The sequence below is a fragment of the Ursus maritimus genome, unplaced genomic scaffold, assembly GCF_017311325.1.
Source record: "Ursus maritimus isolate PB19 unplaced genomic scaffold, ASM1731132v1 scaffold_27, whole genome shotgun sequence".
Classification (NCBI taxonomy): Eukaryota; Metazoa; Chordata; class Mammalia; order Carnivora; family Ursidae; genus Ursus; species Ursus maritimus.
The window spans coordinates 22,386,552-22,402,501 of record NW_024425230.1 but is presented as its reverse complement, the minus strand read 5'-3'; positions in this window follow the sequence as shown (position 1 = coordinate 22,402,501).

Genomic DNA, 15,950 nt, shown 5'->3' with positions numbered 1-15,950 from the left:
TAAATATTGTGGACAATGCGTGTATAACATTGGGGTGCGATATGGCCCTTCTCTTCACTACATCTGTATCTTTGGGTAAATATCCAGTAGTGCAAAAATTTGCTCCTTTAAAGTGTAAACACAGTTGACCCTTCAACAACACACAGGTTTGAACAGTGTGGGTCCCCTTATATGGAGATTTTTACCATACAGAACTGTAAATGTGTTTTTTCTTTTCCTTGGGATTGTTTTTAATATTTGTCTCTAGCTTATTGTAAGAATACAATGTATAAAATAAGTGTTAACTGTTGATACGTTATCAGGAAGGCTTCCAGTTAGAATAGGCAATTAGCAAAAGTTTGGGGAGCGTAAGAGTTACATGGAGATTCTCGATTTCATGGGGGTTGGCACCCCTAACCTCCCATGGCTCGGCGGTCAGCCATATAGTGTTTTTTTTTTTTTTTTTTAAAAGACTTTATTTATTTATGTGACAGAGAGACAGCCAGCGAGAGAGGGAACACAGCAGGGGAGTGGGGAGAGGAAGAGAAGCAGGCCCCCAGCGGGAGGAGCCTCGGATGTGGGACTCCGATCCCGGAGCGCCAGGATCATGCCCTGAGCCGAAGGTCAGCGCTAACGACGCGCTACCCAGGCGCCTCTTCGCTATAGTGGTTTCTTTTTGGTGTCCGCCAAGGGTGTAATCTGAGGATTTGTACCAATACTCCCAGGGAAGAGTTTTCACATTGGGGGAATCCCAGAGTCTCCAAAGACAGCCTTCCGAAGTGGAGGTTTTCCCGGCAGACAGGTCACAAACGACGTTCTATGTAAATGAGGCTTTTATAGGACCTCCAACCCCAGACTCTCTCTCCGCCCCTATTGTTGAAGCTGTGGTGGAGCAGTTGGTTTCAAGAGCATCTCCGAGGCTGGTGAGAGAGGATGGGATAATAGGACAAGTTAAATTGCCACAAACCTCACTCTTTTCTTACAGAGATTTAGATATACTTCCATCCCTTGGTTCATTCTAGAGTTCTGAAAAAGTTGATTCTGACAACTTTGCTGGTTTTCTCGTACTGTCCCTATGAAGGAGAGAATTTGCGGGGTTCTTTGTTTCCATTTTCACTGAGTGTCACTCCCTGGAGTCAACATCTTGCCTTATTGCCACGGGAGGGACACTCGGAACTAGGACCACCCCCACTAAGCCACCCCAAATTCCCTGGCCTACAGAAACAGATAATAAATGTTTGTTTTGTATTAAATTGCTAAGGGTTTGAGTAATTTGTTATACAACAGTTGATTACCAATTATATGCAAAAAATGCAAAAAAATACATATTTCCCTCTTTTGAAAGTTTTTATTTATTTAATCTCTACACCTCATGGGGGGCTCAAACTCAAGACCCCTTGATCAAGAGAGCTCGATGCTCTTCTGAGCGAGCCAGCCAGGTGCCCCTCTTCCCTTTTTAATACACATTAAAGTGTACCATACAATCGTGTTCCGAATCTTTATTCACCTTAGTGTAAATGTTCTTTTTGTCATATGGGTGCCAAGGAGTTCTTCCCGTTCTTTCTTTATGGCACTTTGAGCTTCCATCATGCATGTGTTTGGCCAATAGCATGGGATGGATAGGTGTCTCTTCATTTAACAATGGCCTGTTAAGATTGTGTCCTCCATCTTGTTCTTTCAAACAACATGGACTACAGCTCAGTTCATATTCAATTTGATGTGTAGAAAATTTTCATGTCTCATTTGCATTTTCCTTCAAAGTTGGGCTTTTATGTTTTGTTTTGTAAAAATGGAAACCTGAACAAACCAGTTGAAACCCTAAGAATAGATTTTAACTCACTGGACAAGAGTCCAGAATCGGTGTAGCAGGTCAGTGCTGACACTGAAACCCCAGCTTTCTTCCATCCTTCAGCACTGGAGCCTAAGGTAGCTTCATCCTTGGGCCGGTAGTAGCAATGGCCTGCAGCCCAGGAGTCACATTTAGACCCAGCCCGCCTAGAGGAAAAAGTGAGTGTCTCTTCCCATATCTCTGGTGGATTGAGAACCCACTCTCAGAATGGCCCCAGACCCCTCCCTTGTGGCTTCCTGGGTAGAACAGGGTCACGTGTCCAAGCCTGAAGCAGGTGGTGGGTGGGAAAGCACCTGAGGGTGTGAACCACACTGTCAGTGAAGCAAAGATGGGGGCCCTCCTGTGGGCAATAAGGGTCAACATTAAGCCTCTCACCTTGGAGCTTGTTTTAAGGGTCTTGATATCAAGCACGAGGACAGCATTATCGTGACATCCCTGACTACGGTTATACAGGATCCCACTGGAGAAAATCTTCTGAAATCTCACGCCAAGAAAAGACTTCTAGACCACTGGCTTATTTTTGTCTTTATCATTATTGAACTGATGCTGTTTCGTTTTTACTTTGCGCTTGGAAACTCCAAGCTAAATTTGCTACGCACTTGTAGGAATTATGGGACCTATTTTACCCTTGCATTAGCTTGTTTTATTTACATATTTAATCCTGGATGAAATTCTGGGACACAAGTTCTTGGAATGGAGAGTGTTAACAATGTTTTTAACTCTGGATTTTCAAAAGTTATTCTTTTTTTTTTTTTTTTTTTTTAAGATTTTTATTTTATTTTGACAGAGACAGGCAGTGAGAGAGGGAACACAAGCAGGGGGAGTGGGAGAGAGGAAGAAGCAGGCTCTAGCGGAGAAGCCTGATGTGGGGCTTGATCCCAAAACACTGTGGATCAGGCCCCGAGCCGAAGGCAGACGGCTATCACTGTGCACAGGCGCCCCAAAAGCTTTGAGCGGGAGACCCGAGTCTTCCCTTATTTACAAAGAATTTGGAAGGAAATTTTTTCCTTCTGAAACAATTTTCCTATTGGGAGTTCCATCCCACCTGAGTGCAGCGATTCTGTGACTAGGTCCGTGGCCAAATTGTCTGGCTATGTAGGATTATTTATGCTGAACCATGAACTAAGGGGCTAGTCTCATGCAGGCCAGTCTCTGGTCCTGAAGGAAACATCGCCAATGCCTGAAAATCTTCAGATGTTCTTCCAAAGCATTCCTCTGATTTTTAGAGGCTGTGGCAGTTACCCTCCTGTTGGTGTGCTTTTGGCACCCCTAGGACTCCTTTCTCTCGTTTAGTGACCCGACCACCGACCACCGGCTAGCTTGCCCTCGATAGCCCCCAGGCCCCTCCGCATTGTCTCTGCTTGCAGTGTTGGTTTTGGCCCGGCAGGTGAATGCTCTCTGGTTCCCTGACGGCTGAGAGCCTTTCTTCTCTAGATCAAATAGGGATCTGATCTCATGGGACAAGAATGGGGCCTTTGGGGAGAGCTGGGGTTTGGGGGCGTTGGAAGGGGTTGGTGGAGAGGAAATGGGAAGACTGGAGGTGGATGGGCAGTGGCCCATTCATTTACTCCAACGCAAAGTGCATTCTGTCTCATTGCTCTCTCTTCTAAACATCAAAATCCACGTGATGTGAAATGTTGGGCCTGTGAGCAAAAAACCGTCAGGAAAGAATTCTGGAGATCAAGCCTTTGGTGCAAGTAAAAGGTGTTTTTTTTTTTAAAGTATTTTATTTACTTGAAAGAGAAAGAGACAGCCAGCGAGAGAGGGAACACAAGCAGGAGGGAGGGGAGAGAAGCAGGCTGGCCCAGCGGAGGAGTTCGTGATGTGGGGCTCCGATCCCAGACTCTGATCAAGCGCTCCTGAGCCGAAGGCAGACGCTAATCCACTCGGAGCCACCCAGGCTTGCCCGTGAAAAAGGTAGTTTTTTTAAAGCACAGAACAGGAGCCCTCGGCAGAAGAGATGCCCTGGGAAGGGTGAGGCGGCCCATGATATACTTCCAGGTTGGGAGGGGGTTAGGGATCAGAGTAAGTCTCTGTAAGGAATTTGGAAGCAAGGTGTCCAGGAGGGGTCATTTAGTGACAGTAGTCCAGAAACCCCTTCGTCACAGAGATCCCTGCAGATGGACCTCCTGGGCCACGTGTTTGAGCGGATGATTCTCACCTGTATCCTGGGTGGCCTTGAGATAAAGCAAGTTCTCAAGGGATTTTTAGGCTGTGTTAAAGAAAACTCCACAGATCCTCGGGTTGGCCTAATTCAGGCGGAGATTGCTCTTTGCCTAGGCACAGGCAGTGAGTCTTCTGGAGGAAGGTCATGGAAGGTCACTTGCCTGTTCCAAGTACGGCCTCAGCTGCAAAGTGAACTTCAATTTCTTTCCGTATTTCTTTTGCCTTTATTCTCCCATCACACAGACCCGCTGAGGCTGCTAGAATGCTGGTTCTGGGGGCAGTGGTGGTGGGGTCTGCATGTGCTCACGGAGAAGCGTTGTAGGGCTGGCGGGCACTGTCCTCCCACCCGCAGGCACGTTCCTCTCTCGTGACAGCGAGACCCCTTCATCCGCGGACTGGAAGAGCGGTGCACGGCACACGGAGCTGCTTCTCGCTTCCTCGAAATTTCTCCCTTTCTAGCAGGGATGAGACAAACCTGTGCAAAGTTTATTCATGCTTCTTCCCTGGCCTCGTTGATTGATGTGATGGTTGAATAATTCCTTTTTCCCCATTGTTTCCAATGCCATCCTTTGGGGAAAGGTCTCTGACTCAGAAGCTTCTTCTTCCACATCAAAGGATTTTTCGAAGAAATGGGAGAGCAAAAACTGTTTCCTTACGATCCTGTGACCTTTCTCTCCCTTTAGGGGAAGGTTCAGCCTCAATGGAGAGTGGGCAGACAGAACTCTGGTCTTGTCCAGGTTGGTAACTTCCTTATTTAAAATTTAATTGGTGCCTCTCTCTTACAGAGGCACACTAGCCAGGCTCTGCTGGACTCACTGTCCTTCCCCTCGGGAGCTCTGTGCTCTGTGAGGCTGCTCACGCGAGGCGGGAGATCTGGAACATGCTCCTGGCTCTGCTGTTCTCCTGCCCTGGACGTCCCAGGTTCCAGTGCCTGGTCCACGGCCGCCACGTGAACCCCAGCAGCCAGGACCTAATGCCCTTCCACTGTCCCCTCCCCACCTCACCCTTGACTAATTCAAGCCTATGTCCTGTCCATGGAGCTAACCTGGCATGGGCTCCATATGGAGTCCTGCGTCAGTTCTGGCTGGCTGCCCGGCTCTGTGTCCACGGCCCCTCAGACCTGGGGCAGAATTTGCACTGGTCGCCTGTCCCGGCCAGTCGGCCGCGTCTCCTCTTTCCCTAATTCGGTGACGCATCTAGTCTGTTGTTCAGATGTCAGACCTCAGATCTTGCAATTGCAAAAGCAATCCAATGAGGCAAGTTCGTGGGACCCCGGAGAAGCACAGGCAGGTGCGAAAGTCTCAGGGAGCCTTAGCCTCCGGAAATGCGAGATTCCCGAAGTGGCCCACGTGTCTCACGCGACTCTGCTCCCTTTCCCCTCAAAATGGGTTCATTCCATGTACACGTTCTTCAACCTGTTTTCACTTAACAACGCAGTCTTGGCGTCCAGTTTCACCGACACTTTTCTAAATCATTTTTAGTGGCTGCAAAGAACTCATTTGGAATCACAGGAAACTTGCTTCTTAAAGACAGTCACCTGCTGTGGGCGTTTTTGGTGGCTTCTAATTGTTCAACCTCAGAGACACGGAGGCAGAGAGTGCCTGGGAGAGTACCGTGGCGCCCACCTGCTGCCTCGTGCTGTGTGCCAGGCCCCGCCCTCTAGCCCCCATCTCCCCAGCCAGCCCCGCCCCTGTGCCCCGCCCCAGCCAGCCTCGCCCCTCTCTCCCCACGCCGCCCGCCCGTAAGGGTCTGGGCACGTTGTCTTGTCTTTTACAGGTGAAATTGGCACTCCGCTTTCTTGATGATCTCTGTCCGCGTGTCTTTCCCACTGTGAGATGGTAAAGACACTTTCTTCATGGTTTCTTCTATTCCTATGCTTATTGTTCATTTTAGTTTTTTTATTTTTAAACTGAAGTGTAATTAACGTACAGCGTCATCTCGGATTCAGCGCACAGCACGTTAACTCGCCATTCTACAACGCGCTCGGTGTGAATGTGCCCACCGCCCAAGGCACTGGCCTTGCTGTGCTGGTGTCTCTATTCCCCATGCCCCGCTTTTCATCTCCATGAATTATTTATTTTATGAGTGGAAGTTTTCACCTCGTGATGCCTTTACTCTATTTGCCCCTCCCTCTCTGGCAAACCGGCTCTCCGTATTTAAGAGAACTCCGTTCCGGAGTTTCTGTTCGCTTGTTTTCTGGGATCCACAGAATGGAACCATATGATGTTTGTCTCTGTCTGACGTATTTCACTTAGCACGATGCACTCCAGGTCCGTCCATGTTGTCACAAACGGTGGGCTGGATTTGTTAATGTGTGTTTTTAAAAGATTTTTTTATTTGAGAGAGAGGGAGAGAGAGAACTCAACACGGAGAGAACGAACACGAGAGAGAGAACACGAGAGAGAGAACGAGAGAGGGAGAGAGAATCCAGAGAGAGAGAGAGAATAGGAGCCAGGGGAGGGGCAGAGGGAGAAGCAGACTCCCCGAGCACAGAGCCCACTTGGGGCTCCATCCCAGGACCGAGATCATGATCTGAGCTGAAGGCAGACATCCATAAAGAGCCAACCAATGCTCCGCACCTGCATTTTTGTCTGATATTCGTGTGTGCGTGTGTATCAATCTTTCTTTATTCATCTACGATGGACCTTAGGTTGCTTCCATATCTTGGTGTTTGTAAATGATGCGGCAGTAAGCATAAGGCTGCATATATCTTTTCAAATTAGTGTTTTTTATTTCTTTGGGTAAATAGTACTGGAATTACTGGATTGTGTGGTAGTTCTGTTTTTAATTTTTGGAGGGGCTGCCATACTGTTTTCCACAGTGGCTGCACCAACTCACATCCCCACCAACAATGTAGGAGGGTTGCCTTTTCTCCACATTGTCTAACACGTTTTGTTTCTTGTCTTTCTGATTCTAGCCATTCTGACTGATGTGAGGTGGGATCTCATTGTAGTTTCGATTTGCATTTCCTTGAGATGAGTGATGTTGAGCATCTTTTGATGTGTCTGTTGGCCATCTGGATGTCTTCTTTGGAAAAAATGTCTATTCAGGCTTCTGTCTACCCCCCTTTTAAAGATTTCATTATTAGCAGCACCAAGTGGAGGGTGAAGGTGGAAAGGAGAAGCAGACTCCCTGCTGAGCAGGGAGCCTGACGTGGGGCTTGATCCCAGGACCCCGAGATTCGACCTGAGCTGAAGGTAGACACTTAACTGGACGGAGCCACCCAGATGCCCTCACATTAGGTCTTTAATCCATTTTTGTTTATTTTTGCATATGGTGTAAGAAAAGTAACAAGCTTCATTTTCTGCGTGTGGGCTTGTAGCTGTCCAGTTTTCCCAGCACCATTTGTTGAAGAGACTATCTTTTCCCCATTGTATATTATTGCCTCTTTTATCGTAGATTAATTTACCATTAGGTGTGGGTTTATTTACAGGTTCTCTGTCCTGTTCTGTTGACCTATGTTTCTATTTTGGTGCCAGTACCATACTGTTTTAATTATTAGAGATTTGTAGTAATACAGGACTGTGATACCTCAAGCTTTGTACTTCTTTCTTTCAAGATTGCTTTGGGTATTCAAGGTCTTTTGCGGTTCCATACAAATTTTAGGATTACTTGTATTCTGTGAAAAATACTATTAGTATTTCCATAGGGATTGCATTAAATCTGTAGATTGCTTTGAGTAGTATGGGCATTTTAAATATATTCGTTTTTCCAATCCATGACCATGATATATCTTTCCCTTTGTTTGTGTCATCTTCAACTTCTTTCACCAGTGTTTTATAATTTTCAGAATACAGGTCTTTCACCTATTTGGTTAGGTTTATTCGTAGGTATCTTATGGTTTGGAGGCAACTGTAAATGGGATCGTTTTCTTAATTTCTCTTTTTGCTGCTTCATTATTGGTGTATAGAAATGCAATAGATTTCTACACATTGATTTTGTATCCCGCCACTTCACTGAATTCATTTAACAGTTCTAGTAGTTTTTTGGATGAGACTTCCAAGTTTTCTATATACAGTGTCGTGTCATCTGCAAACAGTGGAAGTTGCACTTCTTTACCAATTTGGAAGCCGTTTATTTCTCTTTGTTGTCTGATTAATGCAGCTAGGAGTTCCAGGGCTATGTTGAAGAAAAGTGGTGAGAGTGGACATCCTTGTCTTGTTCCTGACCTTAGGGGGAAAGCTCTCAGTTTTTTTGAGTATGAAATTAGCTGTGGGTTTTTCATGTATGACCTTCATTATGTTGAGCTATGCTACTTCTAAACCTACTTTGTTGAGAGCTTTTATCATGAATGGATGTTGTACTTGGTCAAATGCTTTTCCCGCATCTATTGAAATGATCACATGGTGCTTATCCTTTCTCTTATTGATGTGATGTACCACATTGATTGATTTGCAAATACTGAACCACCCTTGCATCCCAGGAATAAATCCCACTGGATCATGGTGAATGGTTTTTTTAAATGTATTCTTGGACTTAGTTTGCTAATATTTTATTGAGGTGGGATCACGCCCTGAGCCGAAGGCAGACGCTCAACCGCTGTGCCACCCAGGCACCCCTTGTGGTTTTTTTACTCAGCTAAGTCACCCTATGTCTTTTTGTATTTATTTAAGAGTGTGAGTTGGGGTAGAGGGGAAGGACAGAGGGAGAGGGAAAGCGAGAATCCCAAGTAGACCCTGTGCTGAGCATGGAGCCTGACAGTGGCACAATCTCACGACACTGAGATCATGACCTGTACCAAAATCAAGAGTTGGGTGCTCAACAGACTGAGCCATCCAGGCGTCCCCACTCTGACTTTTGAATGGAGCATTTGTATTTAATTATTGGTGTGTATGTATTTACTGCCATTTTAATTGTTTTCTAGGGGCATTTTTTGTTGTTGTTGGTTCTTCCCTCTTCCTTTGTCCTCTTTCCTTCTTTCCTTGTGGTTTGAGGGTTTCCTTTAGTGTTATGATTGGAGTCCTTTTTCATTTTATTGTGTGTGTCTATTAAAAGTTCTTGATGTGTGGTTACCATTAGGTTTTATATATAACATCCTAAATATATAGCAGAATAATTAGGTTGGTGGGTGCTTAAGTTAGAACACATTCCAAAAACACTGAATTTTTGCTTCCCACTCCACATCTTAGCTATATGACGTCGTAGTTTACATCTTTTCAGTTTGTGTATCTCTTGACTGACTTTTTAGATATAATTGATTTTTACTACTTTTGTTTTAACCTTCTACTAGCTTTATAGGTAGGAATTAATCTACTACCTTTATTCTATATTTGTTTTTAATTGTGAATTTTTTTCCTTTCATAATTTTTTTCTAGGTATGGCCTTTTTTTCCCCAAAGAATTCCCTTTAAGATTTCTTACAAGGCCAGGTTAGTAGTAATGAGCGCCTTTGACTTTTGTTTGGCTGGGAAACTCTTCAATTCTGAATGATAACCTTGCTGGGTAGAGTATTCTTGGCTACGGGTTTTTTTTTTCCCCTTCCAGCACTGTGAATATATCATGCCACTCCCTTTGGGCCTAGAAGTTTCTGCTGAAAAAAATCAGCTGATAGCATTATGGGGTTTCCCTTGTGTGTAAGTGTTTTCTTTTCTCTTGCTCCTTTCAAAACTCTCTCCTTATCATTACTTTTAGCCACTTTAATTATGTGTCTTGGTGTGGACCTCTTTGGTTTCATCTTGTTTGGGGCTCTCTGTGATTCCTGGACCTGGATGTCTGTTTCCTTTCTTAGATTAGGGAAGTTTTCAGCTATTACCTCTTTGAAAAACATTTCTGCCCCATCTCTCTCTTCTCCCTCTAGGATCCCTGGAATACAAATGTTATCACACTTGATAGTGTCTCTGAGCTCCCTTATTACCTAGTCTCATTCTTATTCTCTCTTCTCTCTGCAGGTTAGCGTGGTTGCTGTCCAGTGCTCTGTCCTCCAGGTTGCTGATCTGTTCTTCTGTGTCCTCTAACTGGCTGTTGATTCCCTCTAGTGTATTTTTTATTTCAGTTATTAAATTCTTCATCTCTGACTGGTTCTTTTTAATATTTCCTATCTTTTTGTTGAAGTTCTGAGTTCATCCACTCTTCTCAAGTCCACTGAGTATCTTTATGACCATTACTTTGAATTCTTTATCAAACCTGTTGCCTACCTCCATTTTATTTAGCTCTTCTGCGTGGTTTGTCCTTTTCTTTCATCTGGGACACATGCCTTGGCCCTCTCATTTTGTCTAACTCTCTTTCTGTGTATTAGGGAGGCCGCCTATGTCTCCTGGTCTTGAAAGTAGCTTCTTGTGTGGAAGAGGTCCTGTGGTGCCTTAGGGCAACAGTGTTCTGCTGACCAGGTGCTCTGGGTATCTCCTGGTGGGCTGTGCGCCCTCCTGCTCTGGCTGAGCCACGTTTGCCTTCCGCCCAGCTGGTCGCAACGACTTGCTTTGCGTGCTGTGGGTGCGGTGCGCTGGGTTTGGTCCCTGTGCCGTTGAGAGACCTGAAGGGGTGTGGGCTCACTGGTTGGGGGGCCAGCAGTCAGACTAGCTGTCTGTCATTAGCTTTTCTGCCACGGTCGCAGGCACACGCGACAGCAGGGCTTGCTCCCTGTGTAGCCAGGGAAGAGGCTTGGCTGCTGGACTTGCCGACACTCTTCCCTAGACCAGGAGTCACCGGCACGGCTGCCTGCAGGGTTTGGCAGGACAGGAGCTGCTTTGGAGGGACGCCTGCCGAGGGTGGTGGGTTGGAGGGGGTAGGTTCACAGGGGAACATTGGAGTGGGGTACAGTGCTGGCAAGATAGATGGAGAGATTTGCTCCGACTCCCACAAACGTCTGGCTGTCTAGGCTGGGGGAGGGGAAGGGAATGGTGCCCACCAGCAGTTTTGTTTCTGGAGAAATCTGAAGATCCCTGCCCCTCCAGCACACAGCCTTAGGCAGTAAATCTGCTTCACATATACCGCCCGGCACTTTTCAAACTGCTGTTTCTGTCCTGGGTCTCAGCCAAGTTATGTATTATGCTGGCCCTTTATGGGCAGGGACTCAGTTTCCCACGGCCCGCCAGCTCTCCAGGAGTTAAACCCTGAGGTTTTCAGAGCCAGATGTCATGGGGACTCATCTTCCCGGTGCCTGGGCTGGGGTCTGATCATCTTGCTGCTCTGTGCTTGTGGTGTCCCGTTTGTAGTTAGTCTCACGGGGTGTTTGGTCCCAGCCACGCCTCTGCCCCTCCCTTTCTAGTGTGTTCCCTTCCACGCTGAGCTGTGGGAGGTCTGTTCCGCCGTCTTCAGGTTTTCAGCGTCAGCCGTGTGTATAGGGGCTCTCCGGGTGTGTCCGTGGGACAGGGGAGCCCAGGGTCCTCCTACGGCATCTTCCCTACATGCCCCCACCCTGTTGTTTGTTTGTGGTCTACTTTTAAAGCATTTGCGTGTTATTTCTGATAGCTCTAGTCATCCCAACAACATTTATTGAATAAATCCATCTTTCCTCCAGGGACGGGGAACAGCAACTTGCATCATATACTAAATACCTATGTGTGTTTTGACCAATTTTTGGCTCTATTCAGTGCCATTTACTCATCCAAACAGGGGTCAGGGTGTCACTGTTTATAAATGGCAGCTTTTTAATATATTTCTGTATCTTGGCCTCATCCTCTCTCTGTGCTGTTCACATTCAGAATTTTCCTGATTTTGCTTCACAGACTGTATGAACATTAGAATGAGTTGGCTAGATTAGAAAGACTTTTTTCTTTTCTTTTTTTTTTTTTTAAAGATTTTTATTTATTTATTTGACAGAGAGACAGCCAGCGAGAGAGGGAACACAAGCAGGGGGAGCGGGAGAGGAAGCAGCAGGCTCACAGTAGAGGAGCCTGATGTGGGGCTCGATCCCATAACGCCGGGATCACGCCCTGAGCCGAAGGCAGACGCTTAACGACTGCGCCACCCAGGCGCCCCTAGAAAGACTTTTTTCAATTGGGAATCCTGCTCAATTCATAGAATAGTTGAGGGGAAAAACGACATCTGCAAAATTAACTCATCCTGAAAATAGGGGTTTTTTAAAAATCTTTTGTATTTGTCAGGGGCACTATTTAAAATTCAAAAGGGACAATGGCCGTACAACGAGAAGTCTCCCCTCTAGCCATGTCCCGAGCCCTGGGTGCCTTCTCCACAGGCAACCTGCGGTTCCTGCGCCTACAACAGAGATTTTGAGCTTATGTAGCATTTAAACAACTCTAGTGTGCTCCTTCTCTCTCTCTCTCTCTCTCACACACACACACACACACACACACACACACAATTTTGTGTTATGTCCCCTCCCCCCACTTACCAACACATCTTTATAATCTCTTCGTATAAGTAACACAGAGAACCTTCTCGTTTATATCTGCAAAGCATCCGTTGTGGGAACACACCTTCACATATTTACTTTTCTTCAACGACAGCCGTTTAAGCGGTTCCCAGCCTCTTGCTGGTCCATGCAGGGCTGCTGTAAGTAATTCTGTGTATGTGTCATTTCTCACACGTGAGTGTGTCTTAAGATATGTCTGGAAATGGAATTGGTCACGATGCACACAGACTTGTGACCCGGATAGAGTCGACACAGTTGCCCTCCATGGGGGTTGTACCAATTTACGCTCACTTGTCCTGTGTCAGGGTGTCTGTGTCCACACGTCCTTGTGAACACATCGTGTTCCCAAACTTTGTTTTTAACTAATCTTTTTTTTTTAAAGATTTTATTTATTTATTTGACAGAGATAGAGACAGCCAACGAGAGAGGGAACACAAGCAGGGGGAGTGGGAGAGGAAGAAGCAGGCTTCTAGCGGAGGAGCCCGATGTGGGGCTCGATCCCATAACTCCGGGATCACGCCCTGAGCCGAAGGCAGGCGCTTAACCGCTGTGCCACCCAGGCGCCCCTGTTTTTAACTAATCTTAAAGGTGAAAAATGTCTCCAATTGGTTCTAGTTTGTATCCATTGCTATCAGGTTTAGCAAAAACTTTTAAGAAACTCTTATACTGCTGTTTTCTATTAATTTTCTGTTCATATCCTGTTTCTATTTTTTTCTACCAAATTTTTTCCTTATAGAAGTCTCCAAAATCCAGTATTGTGGAAGTAAGTTTTTTGTAAAATAAATTACAAACCTTTCCCTTTTCTTTTGAATTACTGTGGTTGGTATATACAATTTTAACTTTTATAGTTGACTTCATTGTTCTTTTCATGTGGCTTCCCTGTTTTGCACACTAGACTTTTTCTACTTAAATATATTCTCCTAGTCACCTTGTCACCAGGCATGACCTCATTTCTAAAAAAGATTATGAAATAGTTCAAGATATTAAAAAGTGGAGTATTACATTTTTAAAAAAGATATTCTCATCACCAGAATTAATAAATGTTAATATTTTGCTGTCTGCTTTAGATGTTTACTTTTAAAAACAAAATGAGGATAGTTCCCTCTGAATGTCTCCCCAGTACACGTCCCTCCCTTGCCCCCAAGAACCACTTTCAAGAAGTTGGCTGGGGTGTGGCCTTCTGGTCTTGGTCAGATTCCTTAATTTTGAGACTAGAGAACCCCAACTCCCCTAGCTAGTTGAAGCAGAAGGGATTTATCAGTGGAAGGACTGAAGAAACGGAGTCTTGCCTGAGTTTCCCAGCAATTCTCCCTAAAACCACGCTCCAGGGCTGGGCTGGGCTAGGCGGCCACATCTGCTTTGGTGGCCCCAGAGCCTTCCTGCTTCCCGCACCGTCAGAACTCCTCCACTGAAGCCGCTGGTGTGGAAAGCCATTTCTGACACGCAAAACATACACCTCTGTGTGCTTCTGTCTCCTTCTGACTCACTTCTACATCAAGAATCTCACACACTTTCACCAGACAGGTGATCCTAAATCAGATACAGAAACGGAGGTGTGAGGGCGTTTGGCGGGAAGGCTTTGGCTTTCTAGTTTGTGGGTACACCGGGACCTTAGTGTTGCCCAAGCCAATTCACGGTACTTGTAAACTTCCCCAACGTTCTAATGCTCTTACCATTACTTTTTCCACGAACAACAGGTATTTATTGTTTTGGGTATTCAACAATTTATGTGAATGGTGTCCTATTGCAATTTAGCCTTTTCATTCAGTATTGTTCTTAAGCTTTTTCCCAGCTGACATCTGTCTGTAGCTCTACCGTTCTTTTAGCTGCTATTCATAGTACTACGTATTAGTCATTTGTCAGTGTGTAATACGTTACTCTGAAGTTGGCTGGCTTAAGCAAGACATTTAGTATCTTGATTTCTGTGGGTACGACCCAAGTGTGGATCCTTAGCCGTGTTGTCAGGCTCAGGGTCTCTCCTAAGGCTGTATCCAAGGTGTCTCCTGGGCTGTGGTCCCACGTGAAGACCCGACTGTGGCAGACTCTGCTTCCGACACACTCTTTTGTGTGGTTGCTGGTAGCACAACTCAGTTCCATCACGGATGTGGGCTGGAGGATACCCTCACTTCCTTGCCACGTGGGCTTCTCCATGGAGCAGCTCACAACAGAGTAGCTTCCCTCGTCAGAGCAAGCAAATAAGAACAAGAGGGTGTGAGCAAGGTGGATATCACTATCTGTAATGGGTTGAAGTATTCACCAAAATTTAAATCCTCTAGAACCCCAGGATGTGGCTTTATTTGGAAATAGTCTTTGCAGGTGGAATTAATTAAGGATTGTGAAATGAAATTTTTGAAATCGGAGTGGGCCCTAAATGAGTGGTGTCCTTATGCGGAGATGTCACACTGACACACAGGGGTGACGGGAAGATGGAGGCAGACATTGGGAGGATGCACCTGTGAGCCAAGGGATGCTAAGGATTGCTGGCAATTACCAAGAGCTAGGAGGAAGGCATGGGATGGTTCGGCCCCTAGGACCTACATAAGGAACCACCTTGTCAACAGCTTTTTGCAGATTTCTGGCCCCCAGAACCTTGAGAAAATAAATGTCTGCTGTTTTAAGCTACCCATTTGTGGTCATTTGTTAGGGCAGCTCTAGGAAACCAACACCGTGTCTTTTGTAGCCACGCCTTGGAAGTGTCACACCCTCATTTTTGCCAAACGTTATTGGTTAGAAGCAAACTACTAGGTCCATCCAAAAGTTGTGGCTGCCAGGAGGCAGGGGCCGCTGGGAGAAATGGCCTACCGCAATATTCCACAGTCTGAGTGTGAATCGCAGTCTCTTCATCCATGCTCCTAAGGACATTTAGATTGTTGCTACTTTTTCACTGTGACAAAATTCTAGCGTGAAGATCCTTAAATACATCTTTTTGTGCACATTGGCAAATTTCTCTAGGATCTAGAAGTCAAATTGCTGAATTGAGAAACTTTAGTGGATATTTCCAAATTGCTTCCCATTGTGGTTCTTACCTTCCTACGTGGAAGTTTGAAAGTTCACATTTTCTCATCCCCTCATCAACACTTGGTATTGTCAGATGCTAAAAACTTGTTGATCTGAAGGGTATAAAATACCTTGGCTTTTTCCCTTACGGACTTCTAGGCATTCTTTATACATTTTGCATATGATTTTGTTACCTTTGTAGGTCATCTCTCAATCCGTGGTGTGGCTTTTAGCATGATTTATGTATTTTGCCATACAGAATTTTTAACTTGCAGATAATTTATTTCTTGTATGCTTTCTAAAGGCTTCGGTGTCCATTTAAGAATGTTTCCATAGTCCCATGTCAAAAAGGTGATTTTCGCCTATGTATCTTTAATCTAGTATCGGTGACGTAGATGCCGTGTGCTTATATTTGTACTTATTTCTATCATTGTCTTATTCATAGTTTATTTTTCCATTTATCTCTACAGCTTGCATTAGTTACGCTTTATTTTTTAAAAAGACATGAGAAATATCTAGTATCGGTGACGTAGATGCCGTGTGCTTATATTTGTACTTATTTCTATCATTGTCTTATTCATAGTTTATTTTTCCATTTATCTCTACAGCTTGCATTAGTTACGCTTTATTTTTTAAAAAGACATGAGAA